At 36.5% G+C, this 12740-nt stretch overlaps 1 protein-coding gene and 1 long non-coding RNA gene across 4 annotated transcripts in view; one reads left to right on the top strand and one right to left on the bottom strand.

Moving 5' to 3' along the window:
• LOC106090537 (dual oxidase maturation factor 1) overlaps positions 1-12740 on the top strand; it is a 273000-nt gene that overhangs the window by 49516 nt on the left and 210744 nt on the right. The gene's annotated exons all lie outside the window — the stretch shown is intronic.
• LOC106090213 (uncharacterized) lies at positions 5269-5750 on the bottom strand. The gene is made up of 3 exons (XR_001221774.2): positions 5560-5750; positions 5407-5498; positions 5269-5335 (listed from the first exon to the last, which is right to left on the bottom strand). It is a non-coding gene; the product is annotated as an uncharacterized LOC106090213 (long non-coding RNA).

The raw sequence follows: 12740 nt of genomic DNA, 5'->3' as shown, positions 1-12740 counted from the left end.
CACCGTATCAATGAATGTGAAAAAACCTACCCATAAAAAATTCATTGTCATTTTTTTTAACCAAATTCGAGTCCAGGTAAATAATTATAGAAGAGTAAGTAAAAAGAGGCACTTTGGACCCCTTTTTACGATTGCGTCTGATACCTGAAATGGGTCATTAATTGTGAATATATTGCATAAATATTTGAACAAAATCCAAATTTTCTTCATTATATTTTGTAGAGGCGTAAAGGACATTTATAAGTTATGGAAGTCATACTGAAGTATTCCACTCTTTCGAAAATTGTATGGGACATCAAAAATGATTCCAAATCATACACGGAGTCATTTAAGGAACTTGTTTACACTTTGGACCACATATATGGAATAAGGCTAAATAAAGACGCTTTAGACAAACTTGAAAAATTCTACAAATCATTTGAGAGAAGGTTGCCAGAATGTTCATTCGCAAAAATCAAGTTTTTCAAAATGTATGAGAAGTGGCTCTTTCTCTAGAGTCCTAAATCATGTAAATCGGTTGAGTAGATCAAAAGTTATGGCCCCCAGAAGCTTGGAGAAGTCAAAAGTGGTCAACTTTCACACCCTGTAGCTCACCCTGTATTAAAGATATGGACCAACAACAGCACTTTTCTGAAAGCCTATGTCCTCCTCTACAAATGTCTAGAACATTTTGTATGGCTAAAATCAACAGATAAAAAGTTGTAGACTTATTTCCAATTTTTTTGCCATTTGGCCCACTGTGCGGTACCACAAAGTATACGTATATAAACCGTGATTGCCTTTCGCTTTACTGCTGTCAATAATATACTTCAAGCCAAAACTTTTGTATTGAATACCAACCTTAACATATCGCGTATGATATCTTGAATTATTGAACAACATGAAAGGATGTAGTTAGGTAGTTGTTCTAGTTAGGACAATGTTCTCCATTTTCGGATGTGTTTCGTATATATGGAATTCGTCCATTTGTATTTTTTCATCCTAGATTTTTCTGTTTGCACTCCTCTAATTCATACTATTAACTTATTTAAAAATTATTCAATTTTATTATTTATGGATGGATATGGCTATACTAATTTCGTCATTCCGTATGTAACATATCGAAATATAGCTCTGAGGCCCAACAAAGTATATATATTATTGTCGTGACATTCTGAGTCAGTTAGCCATGTCCATTGGCCTGTCTGTCGAAAGAACGCTAACTTTCGAAGGGTTAAAACTAGGCAATTGAAATTTTTCACAAATACTTCCAATTAGTGTAAGTTGGTTGGGATTGTAAATGCGCCATATTGGTATATGTTTTGATGTAGCTCCCATATAAACCGATCTCCCGATTAGACTTCTTGAGCCTCTAAAGGGATTAATTCTTATCCGATTAGACGGAAATTTTGAACAACGACTTCTTCTATGACCTATAACATACGTGTTAAATATGGCCGTATAAACAGATCTCCCAATTTTATTTCTTGATATTTTGTTTTTACATTCAGTGGTGTATGCGCTCATATATTAGGCTTATTTGCACTTCTGTTCGGATAACATGTATGTAAAAGATAACACAACACCTTCTTGCTTTCTTATAGATACATATACATACTGTTTATGCTATTAAATAACAATTTTAATTCGTGCAATTAAAAATTTGTTATACATACATATGTCTTTTTTTATACCCACCACCACAGGATGGGGGTATACTAACCAAAACATTACGTTTGTAACACCTTGAAATAATAATCTGCGACCCCATAAAGTATATATATTCTGGATCGCCTCTACATTCCGATTCGATCTAGCCATGTCCGTCGGCCCGTCTGTCGTAATCACGATAACGGTCGAACGCGTAAATCTATCCGCTTGAAATTTTGCACAGATACTTTATATTAATGTAGGTCGTTGGGGATTGCAATGGGCCATATCGCTTCAGATTTGGTCCCATATACCGATCTCCCGATTTGACTTCTTGATCCCCCGGAAGCCGCAATTTCAATCAAATCGGTCTTTAACCTGATATAGCTTCCATATAAACCGGTCTTTCGAATATCCTTATTTGGTTGTTAGAAGCTTTAATTTTTGCTGGTTTAACAGAGTTTGGTATGCAGAATAAAATTATGCCCTTCAACTATATTTTGTTTGTGTAAATTTTCAGCAGAATCTATGTTGGTGGGTTCCAAAGATTCGGCCCGGCCGAACTTAGCACGCTTTTACTTGTTTATCAATGATTCAATAAAAAAATAGAGTTTCAATGTCAAAAATGATCAAGGCAACTGACAATTTTGTTAACAAAGTTTTGATTAATCAATACCGAATTTAATTTACAATATAGCTTTCTGTATATGCTTAAAGCAGGCATTTTCATCATTGCGGAAAAACTGATTTAATTGAAGTCGGACTTAACAAACATTTGTTTTTTGAATCAAATTAAAAAGTTTTTATCAATCAATTTAAATTATACTCATATAGAAATCAGTGCGAAAATACATCTAAACAACTGAGTTTATGTTTGTCTTTTTCTAGGTTCGTGTCTACCTTGTCTAATGGTGTCAAAAATTATATTTTAATACCCCTTCTCATTATTTCGAATAAAGTTTGGATACGTGCAAAAAAATTATGAAATAACAATGGAGGCCTTCAAACTGGTCTCTATTTCGTTTCCGGATATATTCATCAATCACACCCAGTGTGGCAAACGCTTGCCTGTAGGATAAAATTGCCAGAATTACAGACGTAAAAATGATTATCTCAAACGTCTCAGCAACAGTGCCGCATTTACCAATTTCACATCTCAAACTCCAACACTTGCTTGGCTTCAAACAAGCGATTCAAATCACATTGATGTTGTGTTGAATTACCGGGATTGGCCCCCAAATCGTGTTTTAGTGTCTTCGTTTTAAAGCTAGTTACCTCCGCATGAAATCGCCGCCGACTGGCTTTTGTCCAGTTTTAAAAAGACGAAACATGTTGTAAAAATGCAAACATTTCCGTCATTTGCAGTTTTGTGTGTTTTTCTCCTCCCGGCATCTATTTCATTTCTGGGGGATTGTCATACCCTACGCCGTCGCGTAATAACAAGAGTTTCACTTTCTTTAGGTCTTCAAAAGAGAAAACAACAAAAACAATGTTACCAAAACGACAACAGCAAGAAACAGACAACAACAATTGTAACAGCACCAAGCGAAACTGGTACATTTAGCACCAATGCGGCTATGGTGCAGAAAATCGTTTTCGATGAGTGCGAAGTAAGAAGAGGAAGAACCCAAACGATAACTGTATATGCTGTGGTTAATATTGAGAAAAAGAGTTGACTTTAAGCGATCTCCAACGAACAGAGACACATGCTTAACCGTGCCTGCAAATCAGTGCTGCCAACAGCTTACAAGTAATAAATTGCATAAAATCCCAGTGGTGGAATATGGTAGCGCTGCCAGAATATTTATAAATAGACGCACTTTGCAATCGGAGGCTCGGAGTTTCAAATACTAATGGCGGCGTTAATGTATAAACGAGGGCTGCTGTATAAATGACTGGTCTGAAAATGCAATTTTTTATCACCAAAAATGGTTTTATTGTTTTTCGAAGTATCCTCCAGCACGATTTATACATTTTTGCATAAGCTCAAACCAATTGTCGAAGCACTTTTTCCACTCCGATTGAGGAACCTCCAAAACATGGTTATTAAATTATTCAATAGCATTACTAGGGACCAAAATCAATGACCACGCATCTTTATCTTAATGTGCGTGAACAAAAAGGAGTCATTGGGTGCAAGGTAAGGACTGTACGGCGGATTATACATCAAGTCGTCGATTTGGTCATAGGTCAAAAAGGCACTGGTTTGTGCCGATATGTTACAGTTCACATTGTCGTAGTGAACAATGATTCTAATTCTCTACTTTTTTTTCTAATTTCTCGCAAGACTTCAAATAATCATATTGTTGTGTACCACTCACAGTTGATCGTCCTATGTTACTTAAGGGGAAGAGTCGCCACATGTCCAGTTTTTCCAAAGAAACAGGCAATTATTTGCTTCGATGTGCTTCCTCCACAAACAAAGTTCGTTGAATTTGGCTTAACTCACACGGTTGTTTTGTTTCGGGATCATACTCGGAATACGGAGTTCGACTTTGAGCGAGGTTGGGGTACGACTAAATGCATTTTTTGTCAACATAATTTTTTCAAGTCACTGTGAATAACACAAATGGCTGTCGTTCGCCAAAACGTTTCGTGTACCATTATGCTAGATAATGTGAAACTTTCCAATGGAAATGTCCGAATGAGCGAATTAAGCTTCGAGCGAATTAAGTTCGTCTTTGCTGAATCTTATTATATACCTTCGACCATTTATTGAATTTATCAAGTTCTTTGAACGATTTTTTATGGGTTTATAAGAAAGCTTTGTCAGATTATAGACAGCTTTGAAATATAGTTGTCATAGATGTTAATAGTCATAACAACACTCTAGAAACTCAAGAATTCAATTCGGGAGATCGGTTTATAACGGAGCTATATTTCAACATGGGTCCATTAGGTCCTTGACTTATTATAATTTAAGTCGACCTACATCGATATGAAGCATTTGTGCAAAATTTTTGGACTATTAAACTAAAAAAAGTGTCCCAGTGGTTGAATTAAAATAAATCACTTTCGAATTAAGTTGGACTTCATTATTTTTTAATTTAATTTTTTAGTTAATGTAGATCTAAAATATAATTACATCAAATTAACTTCGTTATGGCTCAACGTTAAATAAAGGGAACTAAATTATTCTTTATTCAGTGCATATGATAAAAAATCGTAAAGATATTTTAAACTGAAATCAACACAATTGATTGAATAAAATATCCGAAATATTTACTATGTGGTTATACATCTGAACAAAGTTTTGGGAAAATCTCGGCTTCTATTCCGTTTAGATTTAAAAATTCAAATCAAATAATTCATTTAATTGTGGATGTGTTATTTATTCTCATATTCATCCTTTGTTTTATTTCATTAATATATTTCAAATTTACACGTAGTGAATATAAATTTCGTATATATTAACTATTAAAATAAAATCGTTCACACATTAAGTTTTCAATGGCTTTGGAGAAATTCCCAAATAAATCGCATAGGAGTAAGCACCATAGTTTCCCAGAAGATCCGTTACGCCATTTACCCAATATTTTATAGACTGTTATAAAATAAATGGAAGTGTGGAGTACCGATACATAGTTTTATTTTCAATCCAATACTTACCATCAAAGGTGTACGTCCGATTGTAATTGGAAATCCTTTGCGTTGAAATATTCCATCGCTGCATAAATTGTAGATCGCATTTCAATTTTTAAAGTTCCTGCAAACCAAGTTAAAGAAAAATCAGTAAAACAACAGAATAATTATTGTTTTTTAATTGCTAATGCTAACCCAAATTTCAGGACGTTTTACATTATATGTTCGGCCTATTCGATTCGGAAGCAATTACTGCAGCATATCAAATTTCTTTCTGTAATTAAAATCTGAGACAAGAATGGAAAACATTATGTGAACAAAAAAAAAGAGATGGATGTCGTGACTCACCACATTTACCTTGGTAATTTTATTTAATATTTCTGCTTTTGTTCTTCCTACCGTCCACGACCTTTGTTAATAAATGTGTACATCAGACTAAACGTTGTCTATGTTTGTGCGCCACGGGAATGGTTTGCATGGTTTTCAGCTGTGACTTGTGTGTGTGTTGCTGACGCCTTTTTGTTGGCAGCACATGCGCATGATGGATAACAGCACAGCGCAGGTAAATAGAGGAAAATATAAAAGGCGGATTTTCCTTTTAAATAAGAATTTGTGTAAGTAATAAACCTTAAAAGTTTTCTAAGGGCATTTTATTCAGGGTTTCTAACATGGATCTATTTATCCTATACAAACTGAAGACACAAATCAAACGCTCTTGTATTATGATACTCTTTAATCATGTGATTATTGTATGCCTAACAAATAACGTGTTTAAAACACATCTTCATAATTCCATTAAAGCTATGTTTGGTATAACTGAGAAGAATGGCTTTAATATTGGGTTGCTCAAAAAGTAATTGCAGATTTTTTAAAAGAAAGTAAATGCATTTTTAATAAAACTCAGAATGAACTTTAATCAAATATATAATTGCCATTTTGTTCGATAACCTTTTGCCATCTTCCTGGCAAATATAGTATTCCACGCTCATAGAACTTCTGGCCTTTATCTGCAAAAAACTAAACCAAGTGCGATTTTATAGCCTCATCATTGCCGAAAATTTTACCATTTAAGGAGTTCTGCAAAGATCGAAATAAATGGTAGTCTGATGGTGGAAGGTCAGGGCTATATGGTGGATGCATCAAAAGTTCCCAGCCAAGCTCACTCAGTTTTTGGTGAGTGACCAAAAATGTGTGCGGTCTAGCGTTGTCCCGGTGGAATATGACACCTTTACGATTGACCAATTCTGGTCGCTTCTCCTTGATGGCTGTATTCAATTTGCCCAATTGTTGACAGTAAACATCCGAATTAATCGTTTGGTTCCTTGGAAGCAGCTCAAAATATACCACACCCTTCCAATCCCACCAAACAGACAGCATAACCTTCTTTTGGTGGATATCAGCCTTTGAAGTGGTTTGAGCTGGTTCACCATGCTTGGACCATGATCGTTTTCGACTAACGTTGTTGTAAACAATCCATTTTTCATCTCCAGTTATGATTCATTTTAAAAACGGATCGAATTCATTGCGTTTAAGGTTCATATCACAAGCGTTGATTCGGTTTGTTAAATGAATTTCTTTCAATACATGTGGTATTGAAATTTATAAAATTTATTCAATTATACTCAAATTTCAGAAATTCGTGAACGAGTATTTATTACAATTGAAGAATATAGGTTTATGGGAAGCGTTAAACTTAACATAACAACATGTTTGGATAAATAAAAACGTTGTTTGCTATAGGATTATTTAACTTGTCGAGAAGAAACTTGGTTGAGTAAAATTACTTCCCAAACCCATGTAAATGAACTATTTGCCACTAATTACAGATGAGTAAAACTTACTTACAATTTTTCTTTTTTTTTTTCTAATCAAAATTTAACCAAATTAGAATAAAATTTGCTAATTTATTTGGAATAAGTGTTTTAGTTTATTTTATGCGCACCATTTTTATGATTGTAGCTTAAATTTCGATGGACACGCTTACGAATAAGGCTTGATCGACTAAAAGTGTTATGTTAATCAAATATATATATATCTTATACGTACTTAAGCCAAACTCCAGCCCATTATCGGCTGCAATATATAGTTAGTAATCAATTAATCAGGAAAAAATTGGCTAATTGGCTAAATATAACGTAACTGTTATTAAAAAATGTTGGTAATATCTCCAGTCCTATCCTTTATGCCATCAATCCTCAAAACTCTTATTGAAATGTTGATTTAAAGTCTAAAAACCACACAATAAAGTTTAAAAAACATAAGTTGGCAACCCTACGAAGATTGACAAGTTCGTTTTCATCTCTAAAAAGTTGTAGTAAAGAGTCGAATGAAAACAAAAGTAAAATTTTACTTCATCTTTCTCTCTTCCCAGTATTTCTCATGTGAATGTGAAATCCGGTTTAATTGTCATTTGCGGTGTATGTTTGATGTTTGAAGCAGATGTTATATTCGCTGTTGCCACTGTTTTGCATGTTGGTTGCATGGTAAAGACTGGTGTAAAAATATTTCGTACTCATAATAGTCTCATCTTTTTTATACCCTCCACCATAAGATGGGGGGTATACTAATTTCGTCATTCTGATTGTAACTACTCGAAATATTCGTCTGAGACCCCATAAAGTATATATATTCTTGATCGTCGTGAAATTTTACGTCGATCTAGCCATGTCCGTCCGTCTGTCTGTCGAAAGCACGCTAACTTCCGAAGGAGTAAAGCTAGCCGCTTGAAATTTTGCACAAATACTTTATATCAGTGTAGGTCGGTTGGTATTGTAAATGGGTCATATCGGTCCATGTTTCGATATAGCTGCCATGTAAACCGATCTTAGGTCTTGACTTCTTGAGCCTCTAGAGTGCGCAATTCTTATCCGATTGGGATGAAATTTTGCACGAAGTGTTTTGTTATGACATCCAACAACTGTGATAAGTATGGTTCAAATCGGTCCATAACCTGATATAGCTGCCATATAAACCGATCTTGGGTCTTGACTTCTTGAGCCTCTAGCGTCCGCAATTCTTATCCGATCAGAATGAAATTTTGCACGACGTGTTTTGTTATAATATCCAACAACTGTGCCAAGTATGGTTCAAATCGGTGCATAACCTGATATAGCTGCCATATAAACCGATCTTGGGTCTTGACTTCTTGAGCCTCTAGAGTGCGCAATTCTTATCCGAATGGAATGGAATTTCGCACGACGTCTTTTGTTATGATACCCAACAACTATGCCAAGTATGGTTTAAGTCGGTCCATAACCTGATATAGCTGCCATATAAACCGATCTTGGGTCTTGACTTCTTGAGCTTCTAGAGGGCGCAATTCCTATCCGATTTGGCTGAAATTTTGCATGACGTATTTTATTTTTTACTTTCAACAACTGTGTCAAATAAGGTTCAAATCGGTTCATAACCTGATATAGCTGCCATATAAACCGATCTGGGATCTTGACTTCTTGACCCCTAGAGGTCGCAATTATTATCCGATATGCCTGAAATTTTGTACGACGGATCCTCTCATGACCATCAACAAACGTGTTTATTATGATCTGAATCGGTCTACAGATCCGATCCGGCCCGATACAGATCCCATATAAATCGTTCTCTCTATTTTACTTCGTGAGCCCCAATGGGCGCAATTCTTATACGAATTGGCTGAAATTTTACACAGGTCTCCAACATATAATTTAATTGTGGTCCGAACCGGTCCAAATCTTGATATCGTTTTAATAGCAGAGCAACTCTTTTCTTATATCCTTTTTTGCCTAAAAAGAGATGCCGGGAAAAGAACTCGACAAATGCGATCGATGGTGGAGGGTATATAAGATTCGGCCCGGCCGAACTTAGCACGCTTTTACTTGTTTGTTTGGCTTAAGCATTTGCTTATCATTAGTATAATGTGAAATATCGACATGGTCCAATACATTTTGTTTTGAGTTTATAAAATCCTGTAAATGAGTGTTTGACTACAAAAATTGCCAAGTTCGGATTTAATTAAATAGCGAAAAGTAAATGTCAAATAGAAATTGTAAAGCATATCGGATGGACAATATTTACGGAAGCTATTGGGTTGCTCAAAAAGTAATTACGGATTTTTCATATAGTCGGTGTTGACAAATTTGTTCACAGCTTGTGACTCTGTAATTGCATTCTTTCTTCTGTCAGTTACCAGCTGTTACTTTTAGCTTGCTTTAGAAAAAAAGTGTAAAAAAAGTATATTTGATTAAAGTTCATTCTAAGTTTTATTAAAAATGCATTTACTTTCTTTTAAAAAATCTGCAATTACTTTTTGGGCAACCCAATATATCTATGTATATCTGATCTGTTTTGATAAAATGCACACATGTAAAATATTGAAAGATTACGAATAAAATTGTGGCTTCTACAGGTTTATAATACATGAAATCCGATCCGTTTTTGCGCATATGTACTGAATCTTATGTACACATATTGTTGAAATTGTGTTTATTATTGATATTAAAACTCATTTTGGAAGAATGATATATGTATATGGGAGCTTTATACAAACTTTAGCTGAGGTTGTATTCAGGTCAAATAAGTAGTATGAGCAAAATTTTATGACGATCGGACAAAACATGCGGTTAAAATCTTCATCACTCAACACATGAACAGACAGACAGATATGGCTAAATCGAATCTAAAAGTATTTCTAAGTCAATCAGTAAATTAATAATGATTGCAGCGTTTCTCATTTTTCGAATAATCTATAACATAGTGGCATCAGACCGTAGCATGTTGTTCTCCCTCCTATAGGTGTGGCTGCCTTGGCACCTGTAGTCGAGAGTAATGCTTCAAGCGCACAACTAGTCGTCAGACTAATTAATGAGGAAGAGACGAATAAACCAGAGGGATGCACAGTTCGCCCCCAGCCTTTAAGTAAAGGTGGTGTTTCCGACTTGGATTCAGAAAGCGACGGTGTCAATGAAACTGTCATAGCAGCCGAATCGAGGGACGAGGGCATCGGGATGACGGCAGAAGTGAGCGATGGCTTTGCTAAGCTCAAAAACAGACCGAGAAAGCGAACCGGTCCACGACGAAGGAGACAGAGGAGTATGTACCGGCAGCGCAATCAGGCGAAAGTGCAGGATGCTGGAAGGGATAGAACTGACATTCCAAGCACTTCTTCGGAAGCTGGAAAAGAAATCATATCTCTCGAAGAGCATAACACTGCTAAAATGCTGAAGAAGAAAACCAAGCCAGTACCCCGCAGACAGTGTCCTGCGGAGGTAGGCAAAGTCGGATTAGAAACGAAGGAAGCGCGCACTGCCCCTGAGTCTTCATGGAGGACTGTGATTTCCAAAAGGAGGCCACAGCCATCAAGGATGGGGAAGATGGGCGCTGAGAATGGTAAGGAGCCGCCCCCCTACGCCAGAGTGGCAAGGAAGCACAACAGAGATGAGCTGAGTTATGCATTTATCAGTGTCGGCAGTTCATCCGGCAGGATTTCACCAGATAATCGGTCCCAAGTGGAGGATCTGGTTAACGAGCGTATTTTCGAACATGTGAGAAAATAGAGGGGACATCTTTACCGTCAAACAGCTCGTCAGAGGTATCCACGCTCCCTGAGAGGGCGCTAAGCGCGACCTGGTGAGAAAGATGGACATCCTCCAGCTCACAAAGGCAAAGGTCTCCAACAAGCGACGGGCCATTAAATTCGGACTGAACATATGTTGGGATTCTTGGGCAAGCAAAACCAAGGTTTGATCGCAAAGAAGTGGAAGGCCTTCCACAGGGAGGAGAAGGAGGAAGGGACTCTCCTTGTGGTTGGCATTGATCAAGTCTCCGTGACGAGTTTGGCTAAGACTAAAGGCATGGCACACTATGGGAGCAAGGCTGTTTTTTTCTAGATTGGGATGATTAGGATAGGCATAAATCCTTATATTGAGATATCAGGCTGTGCAGTGGCAGGTGACTTAATACCGCCCAACAAACAGGGGGCCGACGACGAGACAATCACCGCCTCTCTCAATGTTGGAAAGACTGGGTTAAGTAAAGATTCTAATAATAAATATCATAAAGATTCTAGTAATAAATACTATATCATTGGTGAGAAACCCAGCCTAACAAACAGCGACCCGACGGACCCATAACCGACTTCAATACAGACTAACGAACAGGGTCCCGACGATGGAACCATTACCGACTTTTTAAAGATTCGGAAGACTAGGATAGGCAAAGAACCTAATACGATGAGATCATCACCTACTCCAAAGATGCTCATCTATCGGAGGACCAATAATTGAGGTAATTCAGATAAACCTCCACCGGAGCGAGACTGCTACACACAGTCTGACGGAGAAAACCATCAAGGGCAAAATTCATATTGCCTTAATTCAGAAGCCATAGACGACCCGGAGCAAAGTTTCTGGACTGAACCATATCAACTTCTAATTATTCTATGCTAACATTGGTACTCGGCCGAGGACCTGCGTTATTTGTCATAAAAATCGAATTATATATTTTCCTTAGAGTTGTCAGCGTCGGTAAGACAGGGAGACGGTGGAGCATACCTGGCATCACTTTATCTGCCTTTCGACTCTTCGACACCGCCATCCACATCGCAAGACTGCTACACACGCTCTGATGGAGAAAATCTGCAAGGCCAAGATTCATATTGCCTTAATTCAGGAGCCATGGACGACCCGGACCAAAGTTTCTGGACTGAACCATATCAACCACAAATTATTCTTTGAAATTTTATTTTGAAAGTAGATAACGATTCCAAAAAAATTTAATTAGTGTGGATCTGAACGAGACTCGCAGCCCTAAATATCCAGATTTAAAATGCTTAAAAAACAATTTTTAAATAGCCATTTTGTGGTGTAGCGAAGCGAACCGGGCCAGCTAGTACGTATCTAAAATAACCATAACTTGAATAAGTAACAGCTTAAAGCTATAAAGAGTTAAATGGATTAGCTTTACGAATATGCATTTTGTATGCAATATTTTATTGAGAAAAAAGTTATTTTTATTTATTAACTCAATTTCTGTTTTGGAAGAGGTCGCATATTTTAAAGACTAATAGATGTGTATGAAATTAAGAACGAACTGCCACGAATCGAATGCCACAAATCCTCTGCAATTTTTATAAAACACAAAAATTTAGCTCAGATTCTCCCTACATAACGATTTTGGTATCGTCGGCCAATTTAGATCGTTAGTTATGGGAGTAAATTACTACCTTTTATGAGGTTTAGAAGAAAATGGAATGGAAAATTAGTCAATATGGAAGCTGCATCAAGTTATAGCCCATCATATAGGGTTGCCCAAAAAGTAATTGCGGATTTTTCATATAGTCGGCGTTGACAAATTTTTTCACAGCTTGTGACTCTGTAATTGCATTCTTTCTTCTGTCAGTTATCAGCTGTTACTTTTAGCTTGCTTTAGAAAAAAAGTGTAAAAAAAGTATATTTGATTAAAGTTCATTCTAAGTTTTAATAAAAATGCATTTACTTTCTTTAAAAAAATCCGCAATTACTTTTTAGGCAACCCAATAGATAAGGTGTGTACAG

The sequence above is a fragment of the Stomoxys calcitrans genome, chromosome 3 (assembly GCF_963082655.1).
Source record: "Stomoxys calcitrans chromosome 3, idStoCalc2.1, whole genome shotgun sequence".
NCBI classification, from domain to species: Eukaryota; Metazoa; Arthropoda; class Insecta; order Diptera; family Muscidae; genus Stomoxys; species Stomoxys calcitrans.
This window is presented reverse-complemented; position numbering and strand designations above follow the sequence as displayed.